The sequence below is a fragment of the Nerophis ophidion genome, linkage group LG11 (assembly GCF_033978795.1).
Source record: "Nerophis ophidion isolate RoL-2023_Sa linkage group LG11, RoL_Noph_v1.0, whole genome shotgun sequence".
Taxonomy (NCBI): Eukaryota; Metazoa; Chordata; class Actinopteri; order Syngnathiformes; family Syngnathidae; genus Nerophis; species Nerophis ophidion.
The window spans coordinates 21,511,833-21,536,910 of record NC_084621.1 but is presented as its reverse complement, the minus strand read 5'-3'; the positions used below and the strand labels follow the sequence as shown (position 1 = coordinate 21,536,910).

The 25,078-nt window shown below is 37.4% G+C and overlaps 15 non-coding genes across 15 annotated transcripts; 7 read left to right on the top strand and 8 right to left on the bottom strand.

The window, feature by feature from the left end:
- Window positions 1-1,063: 1,063 nt before the first annotated feature.
- On the bottom strand, window positions 1,064-1,135 carry trnap-agg (transfer RNA proline (anticodon AGG)). The gene has a single exon. It is a non-coding gene; the product is annotated as a tRNA-Pro (tRNA).
- A 555-nt stretch (window positions 1,136-1,690) lies between these two features.
- trnak-cuu (transfer RNA lysine (anticodon CUU)) lies at window positions 1,691-1,763 on the top strand. The gene has a single exon. It is a non-coding gene; the product is annotated as a tRNA-Lys (tRNA).
- Window positions 1,764-3,023: 1,260 nt separating this feature from the next.
- On the bottom strand, window positions 3,024-3,095 carry trnaq-cug (transfer RNA glutamine (anticodon CUG)). Its single transcript has one exon. It is a non-coding gene; the product is annotated as a tRNA-Gln (tRNA).
- Window positions 3,096-4,685: 1,590 nt separating this feature from the next.
- trnak-cuu (transfer RNA lysine (anticodon CUU)) lies at window positions 4,686-4,758 on the top strand. Its single transcript has one exon. It is a non-coding gene; the product is annotated as a tRNA-Lys (tRNA).
- A 918-nt stretch (window positions 4,759-5,676) lies between these two features.
- Window positions 5,677-5,748, bottom strand: trnap-cgg (transfer RNA proline (anticodon CGG)). Its single transcript has one exon. It is a non-coding gene; the product is annotated as a tRNA-Pro (tRNA).
- A 141-nt stretch (window positions 5,749-5,889) lies between these two features.
- On the top strand, window positions 5,890-5,961 carry trnaq-uug (transfer RNA glutamine (anticodon UUG)). Its single transcript has one exon. It is a non-coding gene; the product is annotated as a tRNA-Gln (tRNA).
- A 982-nt stretch (window positions 5,962-6,943) lies between these two features.
- Window positions 6,944-7,016, top strand: trnak-cuu (transfer RNA lysine (anticodon CUU)). The gene has a single exon. It is a non-coding gene; the product is annotated as a tRNA-Lys (tRNA).
- Window positions 7,017-10,743: 3,727 nt separating this feature from the next.
- trnak-cuu (transfer RNA lysine (anticodon CUU)) lies at window positions 10,744-10,816 on the bottom strand. The gene has a single exon. It is a non-coding gene; the product is annotated as a tRNA-Lys (tRNA).
- A 6,295-nt stretch (window positions 10,817-17,111) lies between these two features.
- Window positions 17,112-17,183, bottom strand: trnaq-uug (transfer RNA glutamine (anticodon UUG)). The gene has a single exon. It is a non-coding gene; the product is annotated as a tRNA-Gln (tRNA).
- A 183-nt stretch (window positions 17,184-17,366) lies between these two features.
- trnap-cgg (transfer RNA proline (anticodon CGG)) lies at window positions 17,367-17,438 on the top strand. The gene has a single exon. It is a non-coding gene; the product is annotated as a tRNA-Pro (tRNA).
- A 1,447-nt stretch (window positions 17,439-18,885) lies between these two features.
- trnaq-uug (transfer RNA glutamine (anticodon UUG)) lies at window positions 18,886-18,957 on the bottom strand. The gene has a single exon. It is a non-coding gene; the product is annotated as a tRNA-Gln (tRNA).
- A 2,412-nt stretch (window positions 18,958-21,369) lies between these two features.
- trnaq-uug (transfer RNA glutamine (anticodon UUG)) lies at window positions 21,370-21,441 on the bottom strand. The gene has a single exon. It is a non-coding gene; the product is annotated as a tRNA-Gln (tRNA).
- Window positions 21,442-21,985: 544 nt separating this feature from the next.
- Window positions 21,986-22,057, top strand: trnaq-uug (transfer RNA glutamine (anticodon UUG)). The gene has a single exon. It is a non-coding gene; the product is annotated as a tRNA-Gln (tRNA).
- A 440-nt stretch (window positions 22,058-22,497) lies between these two features.
- trnaq-cug (transfer RNA glutamine (anticodon CUG)) lies at window positions 22,498-22,569 on the bottom strand. The gene has a single exon. It is a non-coding gene; the product is annotated as a tRNA-Gln (tRNA).
- A 283-nt stretch (window positions 22,570-22,852) lies between these two features.
- Window positions 22,853-22,924, top strand: trnaq-uug (transfer RNA glutamine (anticodon UUG)). Its single transcript has one exon. It is a non-coding gene; the product is annotated as a tRNA-Gln (tRNA).
- Window positions 22,925-25,078: the final 2,154 nt, after the last annotated feature.

Here is a 25,078-nt window from a genome sequence, read left to right as displayed (position 1 = left end):
CCACAGCTGCCCTGGGGTAGACTGACGGAAGTGTGGCTGCCAGTTTGCGCCTACGGCCCATCCGACCACCGCCTATCATTCATTCATTCATCATTCATTCATCATTCATTCACCAGTGTGAGCGGTGAAGTGTCCTGCCCAAGGACACAAAGTCAGCGATTTTTTGGATGTCAATAGGCGGGAAGCAAACTTGCAATCCTTAGGTTTCTGGCCGGCCGCTCTACCCACTATGCCATGCCGCCCCATTAGATGGATTGTCATTGATTCCTTGAGTGTGTGCCGGCAGAGAAAAAGGAAATACAAGTTCAAAATTAAGTTCACAGTCAAAAATCTAACCTGCGGTAGAGTCGTCAGCTTGAAGCGTCCCTCTGTCTCTCACTCTCTCATCGTCATGTGACTTTTGCTTACAAAATTTATCTTCCCTCTGATTGGCCCGTCTGTAATGTTTCACCCTAACCTTAGCCAATCTTCATGGACTTTCTCCATACGTATGGATGTTCTCAATCATCAAGGTCATTGTATTTTCTCCGTACATTCGCTCTCTCATCTTCTCTCTATGTAGCTTTGATGTAAACTACCTCGCTATATGGGTCGAAAATTAACAAAGCTACAAGAAAAGCTACTCGTAAAAAAAAATGCTAAGTAACTGCAATGCTACTGGAAAATGTAGTTGAACTACGTAGCTCAGCTACATCTAGCTTGTTACTGCCCATTACTACATGTATATAAATATATGTTTATATATACCACGCTCTGACCCAAGATTGTCCAACAAATTTCATGGAATGTGTGATTTTAATAGGGGACACAATCTGAAACTCGTTTACCTTATTGCACTTTTAAACATATTTAGTTTCACTGACATTTTCATACATAGTTGAACTAAAGGTTACCAACTCAGTCCTAGAATAAACTGTGGTCATAAACCAAGGTACCATTGTTACTGATCCCTTGAATGTGTTATGTTCTAAAAAATTGTTAAAATCAAGTCTTGAGTCACAAATACAATAACAACTGTTTGTATGAGGAAGAAAGTTATGATTGCAAAAAGGAGTACTATAGGGGGCTTGTCCGGGAATTGAACCCGGGACCTCTCACACCCTAAGTGAGAATCATACGACTAGACCAACAAGCCCTGTAAAATAATGTGGCATAAATCTTTCAAAAAATAAAATATTTTAATATAAGACACTATCTGAAACTGTGCTTTTAACACATATTTTGATTGACTACCATTTTCATGCATAAATAAACTGAGGGTTTACCACCTCAGTCCTAGACCTAATAGAGCTCGTAAGTTGAGACACAACTGTATTTATTTCAGAGATTTTTATTGTTCTCTTGAATGTGTGATGTATGGAATATTAAATGGCAAAAGCCCAAAATGCTCCACCCGAAAACTAAAATGGCTCAACCCAAAACGCTGCAACATGAAACAACGCAACTTCAAATAAATCAATTAAAAAACTGTAACGATGTACGAGTTGGCATTCTTCTACTAACTAAAATGGCTCAACCCAAAACGCTGACAACACGAAACGTCGCAATACAAAATGCTACAACAGCTGCAACACCAAATGACGCAACATGACTGTAACACAAAACACCATCAACACGAAACGATGTAACACAAAATGCGACATGAATATTTTTGTACAGTGACGATTAATTACCAGATTAGATGATGCGAGCCCGACTAGCTCAGTCGGTAGGGCATGAGACTCTTAATCTCAGGGTTGTGGGTTCGAGCCCCACGTTGGGTGGTTTAATTTTTCGCCAAGGAAATTCAACACGGGACAGTGCTACACTTCTAATAAAAAAAAATGAAAAAAACTGTAACGATGTGCAAAACGCTGCAACATGAAATGCGGACAACATGAAATAGTGCGTCCCAAATCATGAAACATCGTAACACAAAACGCCATCAACACGAAACGTTCCAACACAAAATGCTACATGAACATTTTTGTATGTTAACAATCACTCCTCAAGGGTCCTTACGCGCGCCCAGCTAGCTCAGTCGGTAGAGCATGAGTCACTTAATCGCAGGGTTGTGGGCTCAAGCCCTTCGTTGGGTAATGAAATTTTGCCAAGGAAATGCAACATGAGACGGTGCTCCACTTCTCATAAATTAATAAAAAAAACTGTAACGATGTACGAGTTGATATTCTTCAGTTAAACTCACTTAATTAATAAAATGTTTATTTTCGTACAGTAATAATCAATAAAGAGCGCATATGTAACTAAGAAACGCCGCAACACCTAACAACGTGACATGAAACGCGTCAAACTTAAACTTCAACAGCACAAAATGCTGCACCCGAAAACTAAAATGGCTCAACGCAAAACGCTGCAACATGAAACAACGCAACACGAAATGTCGTGGCACGAAACGTCGCAACACGAAAAGCTGCAAAGAGCTGTGACACCAAACGGCGCAACATGAAATAGCGCCACCCAAATCATGAAACATCATAACACAAAACGCCATCAACACGAAACGTTGTAACACAAAATGCTACATGTACAGTAACCATCACTTATCACGGTTCTCCTGGCAGGCCCGGCTAACTCTGTCGGTAGAGCATGAGACTCTTAATCTCAGGGTGGTGGGTTCGAGCCCCACGTTGGGCGTTTTAATTTTGCCAAAGAAATTCAATTCACGAGACGGTGCGACACTTCAAATAAATCAATTTAAAAAACTGTAACGATGTGCGAGTTTGCTTTCTTCTGCTAAACTCACTTAATTAATAATATTTTTCTGTTTGTACAGTAATAATAAATAAAGAGCGCATATGTAACCAAGAAAGTTTTAAATCAAGTTTAAAATCACATAAAAAGACAACTGTGTGTACGAGGGAAAATGGTAAGAATGAAAACATGACTCATAAACATATAAGGGACACAATCTGAAAATGGACAAGAAACTATTGTTCACAGAAACGTTGTTTAATTGCATTTTTTACAGAAGCATTAATTAAATGACAGTGATTCAGAATACTAATAACTCTAAGTTTTCAAGAAGGTTCCACCAAGACTTGAACTTGGATCACTGGATTCAGAGTCCAGAGTGCTAACCATTACACCATGGAACCTGTAAATGTCCATGTAAAACTATGTCATCCTGTGATGTCTGAAAAAAGGTAAAAGTTTATAATCATGTTAAAAGTCAAAACAGGAAAATAAATGTGATTATGTGTGTACAAGGTAAAAAGTAATGACTGAAAACAGGACTTAAAGATTTAAGAGCTTCTCTGGAATTTAAACTCAGGGACTTTCCCACCCTAAGGCAGGGGTCTGCAACCTGTAGCTCCAGAGCCGCATGTGGCTCTTTAGCACCACCTGGGTGGCTCCCTGGAGCTTTTTCAGCGGGGCGGTATAGCTCGGTTGGTAGAGTGGCCGTGCCAGCAACTTGAGGGTTGCAGGTTCGATTCCCGCTTCCGCCATCCTAGTCACTGCCGTTGTGTCCTTGGGCAAGACACTTTACCCACCTGCTCCCAGTGCCACCCACACTGGTTTAAATGTAACTTAGATATTGGGTTTCACTATGTAAAGCGCTTTGAGTCACTAGAGAAAAGCGCTATATAAATATAATTCACTTCACTTCACTTCAAAAATGTATGAAAATAAAAAAGATGGGGGAAAAAAATATTTTTGTTTTATTAGGGTTTCTGTAGGAGGAAACATGACACAAACCCCCCTAATTATTAGAAATCCCAGTGTTTATATCAAACATGATTCTCTGATGAGAGTATTTGGCGAGCACTGTTTGCTAATAATTTTTGCGGTCCTTGAAATCACCGTAGTTTCCTAACATATATAACTTTATTCAATGATACCAGAGAAACACATATTTAATGCCACTCATTCTTTGTCTCATTTTTTCCACCAAACCTTTTAAACTGTGTGTGAATGCTCAAAGGTGAGCTTTGTTGGTGTCATTGAATTGTGTGGAGTGCTTATCAAGCATGTTTGGTCATTGCATGACTGCAAGATAATTGATGCTAACATGCTATTTAGGCTAGCTGTATGTACATATTACATCAGGGGTAGGGAACCTATGGCTCTAGAGCCAGATGTGGCTCTTTTGATGACTGCATCTGGCTCTCATATAAATCTTGGCTGAGATTGCTTAACACGATAAGTAATGAATAATTCCGCTGGTAATCACGATGTTAATAACGTTCACAATATAAAACATCCTCATGCATTTTAATCCATCCATCCGTTGTCTACCGCAACTGTCCAAAAAATAACAATGTTATTAAAAACAATTAGAGACTTAATATACTGTAAAAATGTTGGTCTTACTTAAAAAAATGCACACATTTAGTTGTATTCAGTGTTAAAAAATATGATATAGCTCTCACAGAAATACATTTTAAAATATTTGGCTTTCATGGCTCTCTCAGCCAAAAAGGTTCCCGACCCCTGCCCTTAGGGAACCTGAAAAGACAACACCAACAAGTCCTGGATCAAGGTTTCCCAACAAATCTCATAAAATGGCTCAACCGAAACCGCTGACAACACAAAACGTCGCAATACAAAATGATACAACAGCTGCAACACCAAATGGCGCAACATGACTGTAACACAAAACACCATCAACACGAAACGATGTAACACAAAATGCTACATGAATATTTTTGTACAGTGACTATTAATTATAAGATTAGAATACGTGAGCCTGGCTAGCTCAGTCGGTAGAGCATGAGACTCTTAATCTCAGGGTTGTGGGTTCGAGCCCCATGTTGGGCAGTTGAATTTTTCGCCATGGAAATCCAACACGGGACAGTGCTACACTTCTAATAAAAAAAAAAATTAAAAAAACTGTAACGATGTGCAAAACGCTGCGACATGAAATGCGGACAACATGAAATAGTGCGGCTCAAATCATGAAACATCGTAACACAAAACGCCATCAACACGAAACGTTCAAACACAAAATGCTACTTGAATATTGTTGTACGGTAACAATCACTGCTCGAGGTGCCAAATTCAGGCCCGGCTACCTCAGTCGGTAGAGCATGATACCCTTAATCTTAGGGTCGTGGGTTCGAGTCCCGCGTTGGGCGGTTTAATTTTGCCAAGGAAATTCAACATGAGACGGTGTTCCACTTCTCATAAATCAATTAAAAAAAACTGTAGCGATGTGCAAGTTCGCATTCTTCTGCTAAACTCACTTAATTAATAATATTTTTCTTTTTGTAAAGAAATAATCAATAAAGAGCGCATATGTGGCGAAGAAACACCGCAGCACATAACAACGTGACATGAAACGCATCAAACTTAAACACCAACAGCACAAAATGTTGCATCCGAAAACTAAAATGGCTCAACCCAAAAGTGGTACAAAGTACTGACTGAAAACAGGACTTGAACACTTTAGAGATTGTCCAGGATTTGATACCAGGGTCTATCGTACCTTAAGCAAAAATACAGGAGTGGACCAACAAGACCTGGAACAAGACTTTCCAGAAAATCTCATCAAACGTCAGATTTTAATAGGGGACACAATCTGAAATGTGATTACCTTATTGCACTTTTATACTTATTGATCCCTTGAGTGTGTGATGTTTGAAAAAAAAAAAATCTAATCAAGTCTAAAGTCACAAATACAATGACAACTGTGTGAATGAGGAAGAAAGTTATGATTGCAAAAAGGAGTACTAAAGAGGGCTTGTCCGGGAATTGAACCCGGGACCTCTCGCACCCGAAGCGAGAATCATACGACTAGACCAACAAGCCCTGCAAGCATATTTTCCCAACTGATCTCATGAAATGTGAAAACATTTTAATTTACTACCATTTTCATGAACAAATGTTAAACAACATCTCTTATATCCAATCAAGTACTCTTTAATGCAGAATAATTTTGCCAAACTTACAGGTTCCATAGTGTAATGGTTAGCACTCTGGACTTTGAATCCAGTGATCCAAGTTCAAGTCTTGGTAGAACCAACATACTGTATTTTAGTGACAAATTGTTCAGTAATACAACTATATTTAGTTTGATAGATTTTAATGGATCCCTTAAATGTGTGATGTCTGAAAAATTGTTCAAAATCAAGTCTGAAGTCACAAATGTAACAACACATGTTTGTACCAGGGAAATATTAGACTGGATATATAGCACCCGAAGTGAGAATCATACGACGAGACCAACAAGGCCTGTAAAATAACTTTGCATAAATCTTTAAAAAAAATACAATATTTTATTGGTGACACTATTTGAAACTGTGCTTTTAACACATATTTTTATTGACTACCATTTTCATGCATAAATAAACTTAGGGTTTACCACCTCTGTCCTAGAACTAATAGAGCTCGTAAGTTGAGACACAACTGTATTTATTTCGGATGTTTTCATTGATCTCTTGAGTGTGTGATGTATGGAATATTAAATGGCAAAAACTCAAAATGCTCCACCTGAAAACTAAAATGGCTCAACCCAAAACGCTGCAACATGAAACAACGTAACTTCAAATAAATCAATAAAAAAAACGGTAACGATGTGCGAGTACTCATTCTTCTGTTAAACTTACTTAATTTATAACATGTTTTGATTTCGTACTGTAATAATCAATAAAGAGCGCAAATGTAGCTAAGAAACACTGCAACACATAACAACGTGACATGAAACCCATCAAACTTTTACGGCAAAAGCTCAAAATGCTGCACCTGAAAACTAAAATGGCTCAACCCAAAACGCTGCAACATGAAACAACGCAACATGAAATGCCGACAACATGAAATGTCGGGGTAAAAATATTGCAACACGAAATGCTGCAACAGCTGTGACACCAAACGGGGCAACATGAAATACCGCGACCCAAATCATGAAACATCATAACACAAAACACCGTCAACAGGAAACGTTGCAACACTGGTGCCATGAACATTTTTGTACAGTATCGATCACTTATCAAGGCTTTCTAAGCAGGCCTGGCTAGCTCAGTCGGTAGAGCATGAGACTCTTAATCTCAGGGTCGTGGGTTCGATCCCCATGTTGGGCGTTTGAAATTTGCCAAAGAAATTTATATCACGAGACATTGCAATTTCAAATAAGGCAATTAAAGAACCTGTAACGATATGCGAATTTGCATTCTTCAGTTAAATTCACTTTATTAATAATATTTTTCTTTTTGTACAGTAATAATATGTAGCTTTGAAAGTTTAAAATCAAGTTTAAAATCACATAAGAAGACAACTGTGTGTACGAGGGAAAAAGGTAGGAATAAAAACATGACTCATAAACATATAAGGGACACAATCTGAAAATGGACAAGAAACTATTCTTCACAGAAATGTTGTTTTATTTGCAATTTTCACAGAAGCATTAATTAGTCGTATGATTTTCGCTTCGGGTGTGAGAGGTCCCGGGTTCAATTCCCTGACAAGCCCTCTATAGTACTCCTTTTTGCAATTATAACTTTCTTTCTCAGACACACAGTTGTTACTGTATTTGTGACTTCAGACTTGATTTTAACATTTTTTTTTAAAACATCACACTCTCAAGGGATCAAACACAGTGGTACCTAAATGTATGACCACAGTTTGTTCCAAGACTGAGCTGGTAACCCTTAGTTCATCTATGTATGAAAATGTCAGTAAAACAAAATATCTTAAAAACAACAATAAGACAACCGGGTTTCAGATTGTGTCCCCTATTAAAATCTCACATTTCATTGAATTTGTTGGAAAATCTTGGGTCAGAGCGTGGTATATATAAACATATATTTATATACATGTAGTGATGGGCAGTAACAAGCTAGATGTAGCTAAGCTAAGTAGCTCAACTCCATTTTTCAGGAGCTTGCCAGTTACTTAGCACTTTTTTTTAAGAGTAGCTTTTCCTGTAGCTTTGTTACTTTTTGACCCATATAGCGAGGTAGCTTACATCAAAGCTACATAGAGAGAAGATGAGAGAGAGAACGTATGGAGAAAATACAATGACCTTGATGATTGAGAACATCCATACGTATGGAGAAAATCCATGATGAGTGGCAAAGTTTAGAACGAAGCATTAGAGACGGGCCAATCAGAGGCAAGATAAACTCGTCAGCAAAATCATTACAGACATGTCACATGACAACAAGAGAGTCCGAGACAGAGGGACGCTTCAAGTTGACGACTCTCCCGCAGGTTAGATTTTTGACTGTGAACTAAATTTTGAACTTTTAATCACCTTTTTCTGACATCACACACTCAAGGAATCAATAACAATCTATCAAATCAAATTTAGTACTGTGTACTGTAGGATCCCTATGTTGTACATGAACATTTACAGGTTCCATGGTGTAATGGTTAGCACTCTGGACTCTGAAACCAGACCATTTGGTCTAGTTGTACTTTTTTCACCGTGGGTGCAAGATGTCCCGGTTTCAATTCCTCAACAAGCCTTCATGTTTATAAATCCTCTTTTCAATCATAACTTTCTTCCTTGTACACACGGTTATCTTTACATTTGTGTTATACATTGGAGCCTAAATGCATGACCACAGTTTGTTCTAGGACTGAGCTGGTAACCCTTAGTTCATCTATGTATGAAAATGTCAGTGAATCTAAATATGTTAAAAGTGCAATAAGGTAACCAAGATTTATAATTAGTCCTTTTTTAAAGTCTCAGGATTCCAAGAGTTTTGTAGGGAAATGTTGATGCAGGGTTTGTAAGCGATGTTTTTTGAGTTTCCCTTCTGGTGTGAGAGGCCTCGACAAGCTCTTAAATCTTATGTCCCGTTTTTAGTAAGTACTTTTTCCCTCGTACACTTTTGTTATATAGTGGTAGTACAGAGTAATTTGCCACTTTAATACGTCAAGTTGCTTCCACCAAGACTTGAACTCGTATTACTGGATTCAAAGTCCAGAGTGCTAACCATTACACCATGGAACCTGTACATACCCCAGTAAAATAAAGTGATCCAATAGTACACAGTATTGATGAAATTTACCAGATTTTCATTGACACCTTGAGTGTAAGTTGTCGGGAAAATGGAGGGAAATGTTTAAATAAAATCTAAAGTAAAAAGAGACAAGACTTGTGACTGTGTGTACGAGGGGAAAAGACATGACTGAAAACAGGAATTATCATTTTAACACAAGGACTTGTCCAAGACCAACAAACCCTGCAAAATGATTTCCCGACAAATCTCATAAAATTAGAGTTTTTAAAAGGTGACACCATCTCAAATTGTGTTACAATGTCATCCAACATATCTCATAAAATGTGAGATTTTAAACAAAAAAATGAATTCACTACCATCTTTAAGCACGAACGAAATAAGGGTTTACAAGATCAGTCCTAGAACAATTAGAAACAACTATTTGATTTTGTAGATTTTCATTGAATCTGGTGATCCAAGTTCAAGTCTTGGTGGAACCTCCTTGTAACATTAGAGTGGTTAGCGACCAGTCTGACTTACCTTTGAATGTTTTTTGCATTAAAAAAAGGAGTGAATCATAATTTGGATTTATAAATACAATGTAGTAGTTCATTTTCAAATTGTGCTCCTCATATGTTTATAAGTCATATTTTCAATTATAACTTTGTTACTCGTACACACAGTTGTTACATTTGTGACTGACTTGATTTCCAACAGTTTTTCAAACAACAACCACTCAAGGGATCAGTAACAGTGGTACCTAAATGTATGACCACAGTTTGTTCTAGGACTGAGCTGGTAACCCTTAGTTCATATATGTATTAAAATGTCAGTGAAACTAAATATGTGTTAAAAGTGCAAAAAGGTAACCCAGTTTCAGATTGTGTCTCTATTAAAATCTCACATTTTATGAGATTTGTTGGGAAATCTTGATCCAGGACTTGTTAGTGTTGTCTTTTCAGGTTCCCTTAGGGCAGGGTCAGGAACCTTTTTGGCTGAGAGAGCCATGAAAGCCAAATATTTTAAAATGTATTTCTGTGAGAGCTATATCATATTTTTTTAACATTGAATACAACTAAATGTGTGCATTTTTTTAAGTAAGACCAACATTTTTACAGTATATTAAGTCTTTAATTGTTTTTAATAACATTGTTATTTTTTGGACAGTATCGGTAGACAACGGATGGATGGATTAAAATGCATGAGGATGTTTTATATTGTGAACGTTATTAACATCGTGATTACCAGCGGAATTATTCATTACTTATCGTGTTAAGCAATCTCAGCCAAGATTTATATGAGAGCCAGATGCAGTCATCAAAAGAGCCACATCTGGCTCTAGAGCCATAGGTTCCCTACCCCTGATGTAATATGTACATACAGCTAGCCTAAATAGCATGTTAGCATCAATTATCTTGCAGTCATGCAATGACCAAACATGCTTGATAAATACTCCACACAATTCAATGACACCAACAAAGTTCACCTTTGAGCATTCACACACAGTTTAAAAGGTTTGGTGGACAAAATGAGACAAAGAATGAGTGGCATTAAATATGTGTTTCTCTGGTATCATTGAATAAAGTTATATATGTTAGGAAACTACGGTGATTTCAAGGACCGCAAAAATTATTAGCAAACAGTGCTCGCCAAATACTCTCATCAGAGAATCATGTTTGATATAAACACTGGGATTTCTAATAATTAGGGAGGTTTGTGTCATGTTTCCTCCTACAGAAACCCTAATAAAACAAAAATATTTTTCCCCCCATCTTTTTTATTTTCATACATTTTTGAAAAATCTCCAGGGAGCCACCCAGGTTGTGCTAAAATGCCGCAGGTTGCAGACCCCTGCCTTAAACGCCCACCGTGCGGCTCGAACCCACGACCCTGAGATTAAGAGTCTCATGCTCTACCGACTGAGCTAGCCGGGCCCGCCTGGGTAACAGTAATAAGTGATGGTTACTGTACATGTAGCATGTTGTGTTACAACGTTTCGTGTTGATGGTGTTTTGTGTTATGATGTTTCATGATTTGGGTGGCGCTATTACATGTTGCACCGTTTGGTGTCACAGCTGTTGCAGCTTTTCGTGCCACGACATTCCGTGTTGTCGGCATTTCATGTTGCGTTGTTTCATGTTGCAGCGTTTTGGGTTGAGCCATTTTAGTTTTCGGGTGCAGCATTTTGTGCAGTTGAAGTTTAAGTTTGACACGTTTCATGTCACGTTGTTATGTGTTGCGGTGTTTCTTAGTTACATATGCGCTCTTTATTGATTATTACTGTACGAAAATAAACATTTTATTAATTAAGTGGGTTTAACTGAAGAATATCAACTCGTACATCGTTACAGTTTTTTTTTATTGATTTATGAGAAGTGGAGCACTGTCTCATGTTGCATTTCCTTGGCAAAATGTCATTACCCAACGTAGGGATTGAGCCCACAACCCTGCGATTAAGTGACTTATGCTCTACCGACTGAGCTAGCTGGGCGCGCGTTTTGTGTTACAATGTTTCATGATTTGGGCCGCGCTATTTCATGTTGTCCGCATTTCATGTTGCAGCGTTTTGCACATCGTTACAGTTTTTTTCATTTTTTTTTATTTGAAGTTTAGCACTGTCCCGTGTTGAATTTCCATGGCGAAAAATTAAACCGCCCAACGTGGGGCTCAAACCCACGACCCTGGGATTAAGAATCTCATGCTCTACCTACTGAGCTAGTCGGGCTCGCACTATCTAGTCTGGTAATTTATCGTCACTGTACAAAAATATTCATGTAGCATTTTGTGTTGCATCGTTTCGTGTTGATGGTGTTTTGTGTTACAGTCATGTTGCGTCATTTGGTGTTGCAGCTTTTGTATCATTTTGTATTGCGACGTTTTGCGTTGTCAGCGTTTTGGGTTGAGCCATTTTAGTTAGTAGAAGAAAGCCAACTCGTACATCGTTACAGTTTTTTAATTGATCTATTTGAAGTTGTGTTGTTTCATGTTGCAGCGTTTTGGGTTGAGCCATTTTAGTTTTCGGGTGGAGCATTTTGGGCTTTTGCCATTTAATATTCCATACATCACACACTCGAGACATCAATAAAAATCTCTGAAATAAATACAGTTGTGTCTCAACTTACGAGCTCTATTAGTTCTAGGACTGAGGTGGTAAACCCTCAGTTTATTTATGCATGAAAATGGTAGTCAATCAAAATATGTGTTAAAAGCACAGTTTCAGATAGTGTCATCTATTAAAATATTTTATTTTTTTAAAGATTTATACCACATTATTTTACAGGGCTTGTTGGTCTAGTCCAGGGGTGCCCATTACGTCGATCGCGATCGACTGGTCGATCTCGGAGGGTGTGTCAGTCGATCTCAAGCCAGGCATTAAAAAATTGACATAAAAATGAGCAATCATCAATCATACCAAGACTTCACTTTCGTCAGTTGTTTGACATTCTCGGCACCCGAGGATCTTGTGAGATGACGCTGGCTGCTGCGAGCTCATATTTAAGAAAAAAATCACTAACAGGGCGGACGCAGAGAAACACATTTTATTTCTAGAGACTCCGTACCTATTGTCAAAACTCTAAAGACCGACTGCACAGTTCCTGTCTTCACCATAAAAGACCTGTTTCATCATGCCTGTGCTAACAAAATAAGAGGCTCAGAAAGCTAGCGTGCACAAGCTAGCAAGCTACGGAGTTTGATGCCAATGTATTTCTCCCCCGCCCTCAGCGACCGCTTTCTCACTTGCTTGCCCACCCGCACACTCACTGACGTCACTCACCTGCTGCCAGACATTAAAGGGCCACACACACATATGCTACTCTCATAACAAAGTGTTTAAAAACGAGTATGCAAGTTGGAAAAATGAGATGCCAAATCCAACCACTTTCATGTGGTATTGGACCGAAAGGAGGACTTTTTTTTCCTCCATTTGAAAATGCGGACGTTATCAGCACCACTGTCTAATTCCAATCAATGCAAGTCATCAGAATCAAATACACCAACTTATATTCTTGTCTTCATGAAAGAAAGGAATCTATGTGTGTTAAACATGCTTGTATTATCATTAAACACCATTAACTTGTTAACAATAATGTCTCTTTCATAAATAAATAAATATAAATTATAAATAGGAATGAGGTAGATCTCCTTGACTTGGTCAATTGAAAACTAGCTCGCCTGCAGAAAAAGTGTGAGCACCCCTGGTCTAGTCGTATGATTCTCATTTAGGGTGCGAGAGGTTCCGGGTTCAAGCCCGCTAGAGTACTTCTTTTTGCAATCATAACTTTCTTCCTCATACAAACAGTTGTTTTTGTATTTGTGACACAAGACTTGATTTTAACAATTTTTTAGAACATAACACATTCAAGGGATCAGTAACAATGGTACCTTGGTTTATGACCACAGTTTATTCTAGGAATGAGCTGGTAACCCTTAGTTCATCTATGTATGAAAATGTCAGTGAAACTAAATATGTTTAAAAGTGCAATAAGGTAAACGAGTTTCGGATTCTGTGTCCCCTATTAAAATCACACATTCCATGAAATTTGTTGGACAATCTTGGGTCAGAGCGTGGTATATATAAACATATATTTATATACATGTAGTGATGGGCAGTAACAAGCTAGATGTAGCTGAGATACGTAGTTCAACTACATTTTCCAGTAGCATTGCAGTTACTTAGCAATTTTTTTTACGAGTAGCTTATCTTGTAGCTTTGTTAATTTTCGACCCATATAACGAGGTAGTTTACATCAAAACTACATAGAGAGAAGATGAGAGAGCGAATGTACGGAGAAAATACAATGACCTTGATGATTGAGAACATCCATACGTATGGAGAAAGTCCATGATGATTGGCTAAGGTTAGGGTGAAACATTACAGACGGGCCAATCAGAGGGAAGATAAATTTTGTAAGCAAAAGTCACATGACGACGAGAGAGTGAGAGACAGAGGGACGCTTCAAGCTGACGACTCTACCGCAGGTTAGATATTTGACTGTGAACTTAATTTTGAACTTGTATTTCCTTTTTTTCTGCCGGCACACACTCAAGGAATCAATGACAATCCATCTAATGGGGCGGCATGGCGTAGTGGGTAGAGCGGCCGGCCAGAAACTCTGAGGATTGCAAGTTTGCTTCCCGCCTATTAACATCCAAAAAATCGCTGACTTTGTGTCCTTGGGCAGGACACTTCACCGCTTACACTGGTGAATGAATGATGAATGAATGATAGGCGGTGGTCGGAGGGGCTGTAGGCGCAAACTGGCAGCCACACTTCCGTCAGTCCACCCCAGGGCAGCTGTGGTTAATTATGTAGCTTACCACCACCAGGTGTGAATGAATGTTGAGTCCCACTTCTCTGTGAGCGCTTTGAGTGTTTAGAAAATCGCGATATAAATCTAACTTATCTATCAAATCAAATCTAACCCTGTGTACTGTAGGATCACATTGTTTTGCATTTACGGGTTCCATGGTGTAATGGTTAGCACTCTGGACAATGAATCTAGTGATCCAAGTTCATATCTTGGTGGAACCGTCTTGTTATATTAGTGTTCAGTATGATTTCCCTTTGAATATTTTAAAAAACAGAGTGAAACCAAATTTAGCTAAAAAGTACAATATTGTAGTGCAGTTTCAGATAGTGCTCCTTATATGTTTACATGTCCTGTTTTTAGTCACATCGTTTGTCAGTTTTAGATTGTGTACCCTATTAAAAGGTTGGAAATATTACTTTTTAAACATTATTTTTTTACACACTCGAGGAATCCATAATCTGTCATTTCAAACGGAATCCCTATATTGCCACTTAAAGACTGCATGATGGTTCCACCAAAACTTCAACTTGGATCACTGGATTCAAAGTCCAGAGTGCTAACCATTACACCATGGAACATGCATAACCCCGTGTAAAATAAAGTGATCCAACATTAAACAGTATTGATGACATTTAAAAGATTCTCATTGACTTCTTGATACGATTGATTACTTGTCTCTGGCCCCCTGCCTGCAAGAGGCAATGATGAGAGGTATAGCAGATTATTCCCGCTTAACAAGTGGCTGGCTAGTTGATGTAGAGAACAGGGACTAACTTTTATTGATAATTGGCCCTCTTTTTGGGGCAAACCGGGCTTGCTGATGAAGGACCTCCTTCACTCTAACCGAGAAGGCACCATCACTCTATCTAGAAACATAAATCACTGGTTAAGTCACACTTGACTAACTACACTAGAGCAAGCTTGGACACAGGCAATTACAGTATCTGTTAGTCCGGCTGAGGAGTCAGTTAAGCTTAAACTAACCAGCACAAAGCTGAACAATTCCTGCACACAAAGCATTTCTCCTAGAAAAGTACACAACTCAGATAATGATTTTTCTATAGTGACTGTGAGAGGTGAACATGCATTCTACTGAAGTGGCAAATCATGACGCGTTCAATCGATCGCAGCTCAAAGCAAATAATCTCAAGATCCCCATCAAAACAATTCCTAGATGCGATCAAAATGATTTAAGGCGTATTACACAAAATAAACATAACATTATTAATATCACTACTCGTACTACAGTGGTATCTAAACTTCTGACCAGAGTTTGTTTTAAAACTGAGCTGGTAACTCTTAGTTCATTTAAGTATGAAAATGTCAGTGAATCTAAAATATGTGTTAAATGTGCCATAAGGTAACCAAGTTTCAGATTGTGTCCCCTATTAAAATCTCACAATGTGTGAGTTTTGTTGGAAAGTCTTGTTCCACGGCTGGTTAAAATGAACATCCATTAAGTCCAATCAAGTACTGTGAACTGCAGGATAATTTGATTTTAAGTTGGATACGTAGGTGCCATGGTGTAATGTTTAGCACTCTGGACTCTGAATCCAATGATCCAAGTTAAAGTCTTGGTGGAACCTTCTTGTAACATTAAAGTGGTTAGTTTTCACTAAGTATTTATATATATGTATATAAATACAATGTATGATTTCATAATTATACATATAGGTTATATTAAAATGTATATATTACCACTTTATATGGAATTTAAATGAATTGTGTATGTATAATGTATGTATGTATGTGTGTATATGTGTATGTATATGTATATATATATATATGTGTGTGTATGTATGTATGTGTATATGTATATATGTATATATATGTGTGTGTATGTATATGTATATATATATATATATAAGTGTACAAATGTATATGTTTGATTTAAATATATGAGACGTGTGCTACATATATGTTGCTTATATATTGTTTAAAAAAAAAAAAAAAGTAATATAAGTGAAGCATGTTTTAGATTTTATATATTTTGAAGCTTGTTCTTGTTGTGATGGGGTAGGTTTATATAAGCGTTGCTTCAACCTACACCCTTTCGGCTCAATCATTGCTCGAATGAGTGTTTTTTTTGTTTTTTTGTCTTTTTTGTTTTTTGTTTTTCTTTTCTTGTTGTTGTTCTTTGTTTTATGTGAAGATTGCCGAAATAAAATACATTGATTAGTGATTGATTGAAGTCTTCCCTTTGAAAGTTGCATGCATGAAAAAAAGAATGCGTCATAATTTGGCCTAAAAGCACAATGTTGTAGTGCACTTTCAAATTAAGCTCCCATTATGTTTATAAAGTCCTGTTTTTAGTCACAAATTGTTCCTTCGTACACAAAATTCTAGTTAAATTTGTGACTTTAGAATTGATTTTGATCATTTTTTCGGACATCACACACTCAAGGGATTAATAAAAAAATATTGTTGCGTCTTTCCAGTATTTCCTCCCGGGGAATCTAAGTTACTGGTCAATCCCAAATTCTTTCGATGACATATATGCTGAGTAAGAAGGACCATCAAGACAGAATAGGAATAATAACAAGTTTTACTGAAGCTTCAGGAGACCAGCCCACATCAATACAGTCATACCGTCATCTCGGGATGGTCCAACTTTCAAACGGAAAAAAACTACATATTTAATCGGAAAGTAGCCCCCCCAGAAATGAATGCCCCCCCTCCCCCAACACTGATCAGATAAAGAGGGGGATGTATCCCTTTCACATTCCAATGACTAAAACAATACAGACTTCTGTAGACAAAGAGAAACTGGTATACGTAATATACATTGAAAAGTACTAGCTGATCCAAACATGACTATGAATAAAGAAAGGACTCTTAAACATTTATGAATTCTCCACAATATTTGATCAATAACAGTATTATTAATGATTACCATATTACTTAATTTACTGCAAATTGGTTCCACCAAGACTTGAACTTGGATTACTGGATTCAAAGTCCAGAGTGCTAACCATTACACCATAGAACCTGTATAACAATTAAAAATATGCTGCAGTAAAGAGTACTTGATTGGATATAACAGATTTTGTTTGACATTGTTCATGAAAATGATAGTAAATCAAAATGTTGGTTAAAAGTTTACCACAACATTTCAGATTGTGTCCCCCTAATTTTATTTTTCATGAGTTTAGTTGGGGAGTCCTCTATGTAGGGCTTGTTGGTCTAGTCGTATGATTCTCGCTTCGGGTGCGAGAGGTCCCGGGTTCAATTCCCGGACAAGCCCTCTTTAGTACTCCTTTTTGCAATCATAACTTTCGTCCTCATTCACACAGTTGTCATTGTATTTGTGACTTAAGACTTGATTTTAACACATCACACACTCAAGGGATCAATAGCAGTGGTACCTAAAGTTATGACTACAGTTTGTTCTAGGACTGAGCTGGTAACCCTTAGTTCATCTATATATGAAAATGTCAGTAAAACTAAATATGTTTAAAAGTGCAATAATATAACAGAGTTTTGGATTGTGTCCCCTATTAAAATCTCACATTTCATGAAATTTGTTGGACAATCTTGTTTCAGGACTTGGTATATATAAACATATGTTTATATACATGTAGTGATGGGCAGTAACAAGCTAGATGTCGCTAAGCTACGTAGTTCAACTATATTTTCCAGTAGCTTGGCAGTTACTTAACACCCTTTTTTTATAGGTAGCTTTTCTTGAACCTTAGCTACTTTTAAACTCATGTAGCGAGGTAGCTTACATCAAAGCTACATAGAGAGAAAATGAGAGAAAAAATGTACGGAGAAAATACAATCACCTAGATGATTGAGAACATCCGTGTGATGGAGAAATCCATGATGATTGGCTAAGGTTAGGGCAAAACTTTACAGACAGGCCAAGATAAACTTGTGAGCAAAATCATAACAGACATGCACTCACGTCACATGACGACGAGAGAGTCCGAGACAGAGGGACGCTTCAAGCTGACGACTCTTCCTCAGGTGAGATATTTGACTGTGAACTTAATTTATTGGGAAAACACTTATGCAGGGTTTGCATACGTGTTTGCCATTTCGACCCGTTTCACAAAATGAGAAAGACAATGGGACCCGCAATTATTCTTGCCAGTATCTGCTGGTGGTCACCCAGGTGACAAGAATAAGGGAATGTTATGAAGCCATTGGCTTAAAAACCCTCTACAACATCTACAAACTGCTTGCCAGTCCAGCAACATGTTGTGAGAGGATTCCTTAGTTGAACGCACACGACTGGAAGGCATACTGGGTGACACAGAGTACACTGACGGTTGTGATATAAACAACTTTAACACTCCTACTAATATGCGCCACATTGAGAACCCAGACAAAAGAAGAATGACAAACACATTTCGGGAGAAAATCCTCACAGTAGCACAACATAAACGCAACACAACAAATACCCAGAATCCTTTGCATCCCTGAAAAATCCTGACTATGTTATACACCCCGCGAGCACCAAACCCCGCCCACCTCAACTACGCAGGGAGTGACTCGTAAACATATAAAAGTACAATTTGAAACTGCACTTTAAGATTGTACTTTGAATCCAAAATCAGATTACTTCACATCAAAAACCTTTCAAAGAGATGTCACAAGAAAGTATTTTTCACTTAAATTTAGATTATTTGCATTAATCGTGCATGTACTGATCAAAGAGAGGTCATACTAAATACTATATTACAAGATGGTTCCACCAAGACTTGACCTTGGATCACTGGATTCAAAGTCCAGAGTGCTAACCATTACACCATGGAACCTCTTATAATTTAACTGATCCTACAGTAAAGAGTACTTGATTGGCTATAACAGATTTAGTTTGACAGTTTTTCACGAAAATGGTAGTAAATTAAAATGTTGGTTAAAAATGTACCATAAAATTTCATATTTTGCCCCCAAATTTCACATTTCTTGAGATTAATAGGGGAGAGCTGACTGCAGGGCTTGTTGGTCTAGTCGTATGATTCTCGCTTCGGGTGTGAGAGGTCCGGGCTTCAATTCCCGGACAATCCCTCGTGTTTTTAAGTCCAATTTTTAATCATGACTTTCTTCCTCATAAACACAGTTGTTACATTTATGACTTTAGACTTGATTTTAACAATGTTTTCAAACAACAACCACTCAAGGGATCAATAACAGTGGTACCTAAATGTATGACCACGCTTTGTTCTAGGACTGAGCTGGTAACCCTTAGTTCATCTAGGTATGAAAATGTCAGTAAAACCAAATATGTGTTAAAAGTGCATTAAATTACCTTATTTTTCAGAGTATAAGTCGCTCCGGAGTATAAGTCGCGCCTGCCAAAAATGCTAAATAAAGAAGGAAAAAAACATGTATAAATGTCATTTTTGGGGGAAATTTATTTGATAAAACCCGACCCCAAGAATAGACATTTGAAAGGTAATTTAAAATAAGTAAAGAATAGTGAACAACAGGCTGAATAAGTGTACGTTATATGAGGCATAAATAACCAACTGAGAAAGTGCCTGGTATGTTAACGTAACATATTATGGTAAGAGTCATTCAAATAACTATAACATATAGAACATGCTATACCTTTACCAAACTATCTGTCACTCCTAATTGATAAATCCCATGAAATCTTATACGTCTAGTCTCTTACGTGAATGAGCTACATAATATTGTTTGATATTTTACGGTAATGTGTTAATAATTTCACACATAAGTCGCACCCCCGGCCAAACTATGAAAAAAACTGTGATTTATAGTCTGAAAAATATGATATGTGTGTGCGAGGGTAAAAAAAAAAGAGTAAAAACAGGACTTAAATACATAAAAGTTAGTCCGGGAAATGAACCAAGAATCTCTCACACCCTCAGCAAGAATTGTAGACCAACAAACCCTGCAAGGAGTTCAAGTCTTGGTGGAACCAACTCACAGTGATTTAAGTGACACATTATTCAGTAATACTGCTGTAATTAATTTGATACATTTTTATGGATCACTTGAGTGTGTGATATCTGAAAAAAATGGTCAAAATCCATCCTAAAGTCACAAATGTATAGACAACTAAGTATATAAAGGAACATTTTTGTGACTTAAAACAAGACTTTTAAACATATAAAGAGCACAGTTTTGAAAAATGACTACAACATGGTACTTTTATACAGAATTAAGATGTACACATTTTTTCTTGCAGAGAACTTTTAAATGGAATTCAACTTCCCTTTAAGTATTTTCACATGAAAAAAGGAATGAGTCTAAATTTGGCTTAAAAGTAAAATGTTGTAATCCAGTTTCTAAATGAGCTCTTATATGTTTATAAATCCTGTTTTTAGTAAGAACTCGTTCCCTCGTACACACAAATGTCTTTACATTTGTGACTTTAAACTTTTTCATCAATATTCCATACATCACACACTCAAGAGATCAATAAAAATCTCTGCAATAAATACAGTTGTGTCTCAACTTACGAGCTCTATTAGTTCTAGGACTGAGGTGGTAAACCCTCAGTTTATTTATGCATGAAAATGGTAGTCAATCAAAATATGTGTTAAAAGCACAGTTTCAGATTGTGTCCCGTAAGGATTAAAACATTTTTAAAAGATGTTTGCTGTTATGTCTCTTAGGTTTGTTGGTCTAGTTGTATGATTCTCGCTAAGGGTGCGAGACGTCTCGGGTTCAATTCCCGGACAAGCCCCTATGTTTGGAAGTCCTATTTTTAATCATAACTTGTCTTTCTTGTACACACAGTTGTTGTTACATTTGTGACTTATCAAACACAGTGGTACCTAAATGTATGACCACAGTTTGTTCTAGGACTGAGCTGGTAACCCTTAGTTCATCTATGTATGAAAATGTCAGTGAATCTAAATAAGTATAAAAGTGCAATAAGGTAATCAAGTTTCCGATTGTGTCTCCTATTAAAATTTCACATTTCATAACATTCGTTGGTAAGTCTCAGTCCAGAACTTCTTAGTATCATCGTATCTTTCTTGCTCAGATTGTGAGAGATGGTCTGGGTTCAAATCCTGGACAAGCCTTTATGTCTTTAAGTCCTGTTTTCAGTCATTACTTTTTACCTCACTCACAGATAGTCATATTTCTTTCTACTTTAGACTGTAAACTTCATTGTAAACTATTTTTATCCTATTTTCTGAAGGCATACACTAAAGCAATCAATGGAAAATGTCCACTTAAATACTGCAAGTTGGTTCCACCAAGACTTGAACTTGGATCACTGGATTCAAAGTCCAGAGTGCTAACCATTACACCATGGAACCTACACAATCCTAAAATAATTTGAACACAAGGACTTGTCCAAGACCAACAAACCCTGCAACAGGATTTTGATTGATTGATTGATTAAAACTTTTATTCGTAGATTTCACAGTACAGTACATATTCCGTACAATTGACCACTAAATGGTAACACCCGAATAAGTTTTTCAACTTGTTTAAGTCGGGGTCTACGTTAATCAATTCATGGATTGCTGAACAAATGTTTGATAGGGGACACAATCTTTTAACAAAAAATTAAATTCACTACCATCTTCATGCACAAATCAAATAAGGGTTTACAAGATCAGTCCTAGAACAAATAGAGCTTGTAAAGTAAGAACCAACTGTAATTGATTGTGCGGATTTTCATTTATCCCTTGATTATGTGCCCTCTGGAAAAGTGAAATAAAAGTTCAAAACCAAGTCTAAAGTCAAAAATGTAACACGTGTTTGTACGAGGGACTGATCCATGATTGAAAACAGGACTTAAGAACATACAGGGCACACAATCTAAAACTGCGTTAAAACTTTGCACTTATGTTTACAGATTCCATGGTGTAATGGTTAGCACTCTGGACTTTGAATCCAGTGATCCAAGTTCAAGTCTTGGTGGAACCAATTTGCAGTGTTTAAGTAGCAAATAATTAATCCTGCTGGATTATTATGGATCCCTCGAGCTTGTGATGTCTCATAAAATGGTCAAAATTATTTCTAAAATCACAAATGTAACAACAACTGTGTGTATGAGGAGGAAAGTTGTGGTTTGAAACAGGATTTATAAAAATACGCCTTATCACACCCGAAGTGAGACTCATACCACTAGACTAAAAAGCCCTGAAAAACAAGGTGGCAAACATGTTGAATTTCTTTTAACCTTATAAAAAGGGACACAATCTAAAACTGATAAGTGATGTTACTAAAAACAGGATTTATGAACATATAAGGAGCACAATCGGAAACTGCACTACAGCATTGTAATTTTTAGCTAAATTTGGATGCACTCTCTTTTTTAAAAAAATATTCAAAGGGGAATGAGTAAGTGTTCTAATGTTTCAAGAAGGTTCCACCAAGACTTGAACTTGGATCACTGGATTCAGAGTCCAGAGTGCTAACCATTACACCATGGAACCTGTAAATGTACATGTAAAACAATGTGATCCTACAGTACACAGTACTTGATTGGATTTGATGGATTGTCATTGATCCCTTGAGTGTGTGATGTCAAAATAAAGGAGATACAAGTTCAAAATTAAGTTCACAGTCAAAAATCTAACCCGCGGGAGAGTCCTCAGCTTGAAGCGTCCCTCTGTCTCGGATTTTTAGTTTACTACCATTTTCATGAAAAAATATCAAACACATCTTTTATATCCAATCAAGTACTGTTTACTGCAGGATCATTTGGGGGGTTATACAGGTTCCATGGTGTAATGGTTAGCACTCTGGACTTTGAATCCAGTGATCCAAGTTCAAGTCTTGGTGGAACCAACTTGTACAACTGGAGTGGATAATATTCAGAGTGTCCTGCAGCATGAAAAAGAGAGCACCTTAAATGTTGATAAAAGTGCAATTTCAGATTGTTTCTTAATAGAAGATATTTTTCAATAATAACTTTTTTCATTTGTGACTTTTGACTTGATTTTGATCATTTTTTCATTGACATCACTCACTTATGGGATCCATAAAAACTAGGGGTGTAACGGTACGTGTATTTGTATTAAACCGTTTTGGTACGGGGGTCCCAGTTGGGTTCGGAGGTGTATTTAGCGAGTTTCCACATGAACATATGAAGTAGCCCCCAAACTAAAGTCTTAACAAGCTGCTCCTCGGCTTCACGGTGGCAGAGGGGTTAGTGCGTCTGCCTCACAATACGAAGTTCCTGCAGTCCTGGGTTCAAATCCAGGCTCGGGATCTTCCTGTGTGGAGTTTGCATGTTCTCCCCGTGAATGCGTGGGTTCCCTCCGGGTACTCCGGCTTCCTCCCACTTCCAAAGACATGCACCTGGGGATAGGTTGATTGGCATCACTAAATTGGCCCTAGTGTTTGAATGTGAGTGTGAATGTTGTCTGTCTATCTGTGTTGGCCCTGCGATGAGCTGGCGACTTGTCCAGGGTGTACCCCGCCTTCCGCCCGATTGTAGCTGAGATAGGCGCCAGCGCCCCCCGCGACCCCAAAAGGGAATAAGCGGTAGAAAATGGATGGATGGAAGCTGCTCCTCTCCGATGGTCTGGGTTCAAATCCTGAACAAGCTTTTATGTCTTTAAATCCTGTTTTCAGTCATTACTTTTTACTTCGTACACACATAGTCATATTTCTTTCTACTTTTTACTCTGAAATTCATTGTAAACTATTTTTACCCTAATTTCTGAAGGCATACACCAGGGGTATCCAAAGTTTTTCCAACAGAGGGCCGCGCACGGAAAAATTTAAGCATGCGGGGGCCATTTTGATATTTTTCATTTTCAAACCATAACAAAATATATGGATTTTTTTCTTTTAATCCTTAGGGATCCTGGGGAGCATAGAGGGTCTCAGTCACTAAAATGTTAAAAATGAGTCAAATTATTATTATTTTTATCTATTTAATGCTTACAGTAAATCTCTATATCAACTTGAGGTTGATTTAAAGTAAAACAAATAAGGTTTTATGCCTTTTTTGTCAAAGACAACTTTGTTTTTTATAGTAAAACTGAAATATGCAGTATTTAGATAGATAGATGGATAGATAAATAAACAGATAGACAGAATTCATGTTGCAGAGTTTTGCACATTGTTACAGTTTTTTTATTTATTAGAAGTGTGGCAGTGTTTGTGTTGAATTTCATTGGGAAAAACTTAACCGCCCAACGAGTGGCTCGAACCCACGACCCCTGAGATCAAGAACCTCATTCTCTACCGACTGAGCTAGCCTGGCCTACGTCGTTGACCTTGATAATTAATCGTGACTGTACAAAATATTCATGTAGCATTTTGTGTTACATCGTTTCGTGTTGATGGCGTTTTGTGTTACGGTCATGTTGCGACCTTTGGTGTTGCAGCTGTTGTAGCATTTTGTATTGCGACGTTTCGTGTTGTCGGCATTTCATGTTGCAGCGTTTTGGGTTGAGCCATTTTAGTTTTCGTGTGCAGCATTTTGGGCTTTTGCCATTTAATATCCCATACATCACACACTCAAGAGATCAATAAAAACATCCGGAATAAATGCAGTTGTGTCTCAATTAAGAGCTCTATTTGTTCTAGGACTGAGGTGGTAAACCCTCAGTTTATTTCTATGCTGAGTAAGAAGGACCATCAAGACAGAATAGGAATAAAGAGGGGGATGTATCCCTTTCACATTCCAATGACTAAAACAATACAGACTTCTGTAGACAAAGAGAAACTGGTATACAGAATATATATTGAAAAGTACTAGCTGATCCAAACATGACTATGAATAAAGAAAGGACTCTTAAACATATATGAATTCTCCAAAATATTTTATTAATAACAGTATCATTAATGATTACCATATTATATAATTTACCGAAAATTGGTAAGTTTACATTCTTCTGTTAAACTCACTTTATTAATAATATATTTCTTTTTGTACAGTAATAATCAATAAAGAGCTCATATGAGGCTAAGAAAGTTTAAAATCAAGTT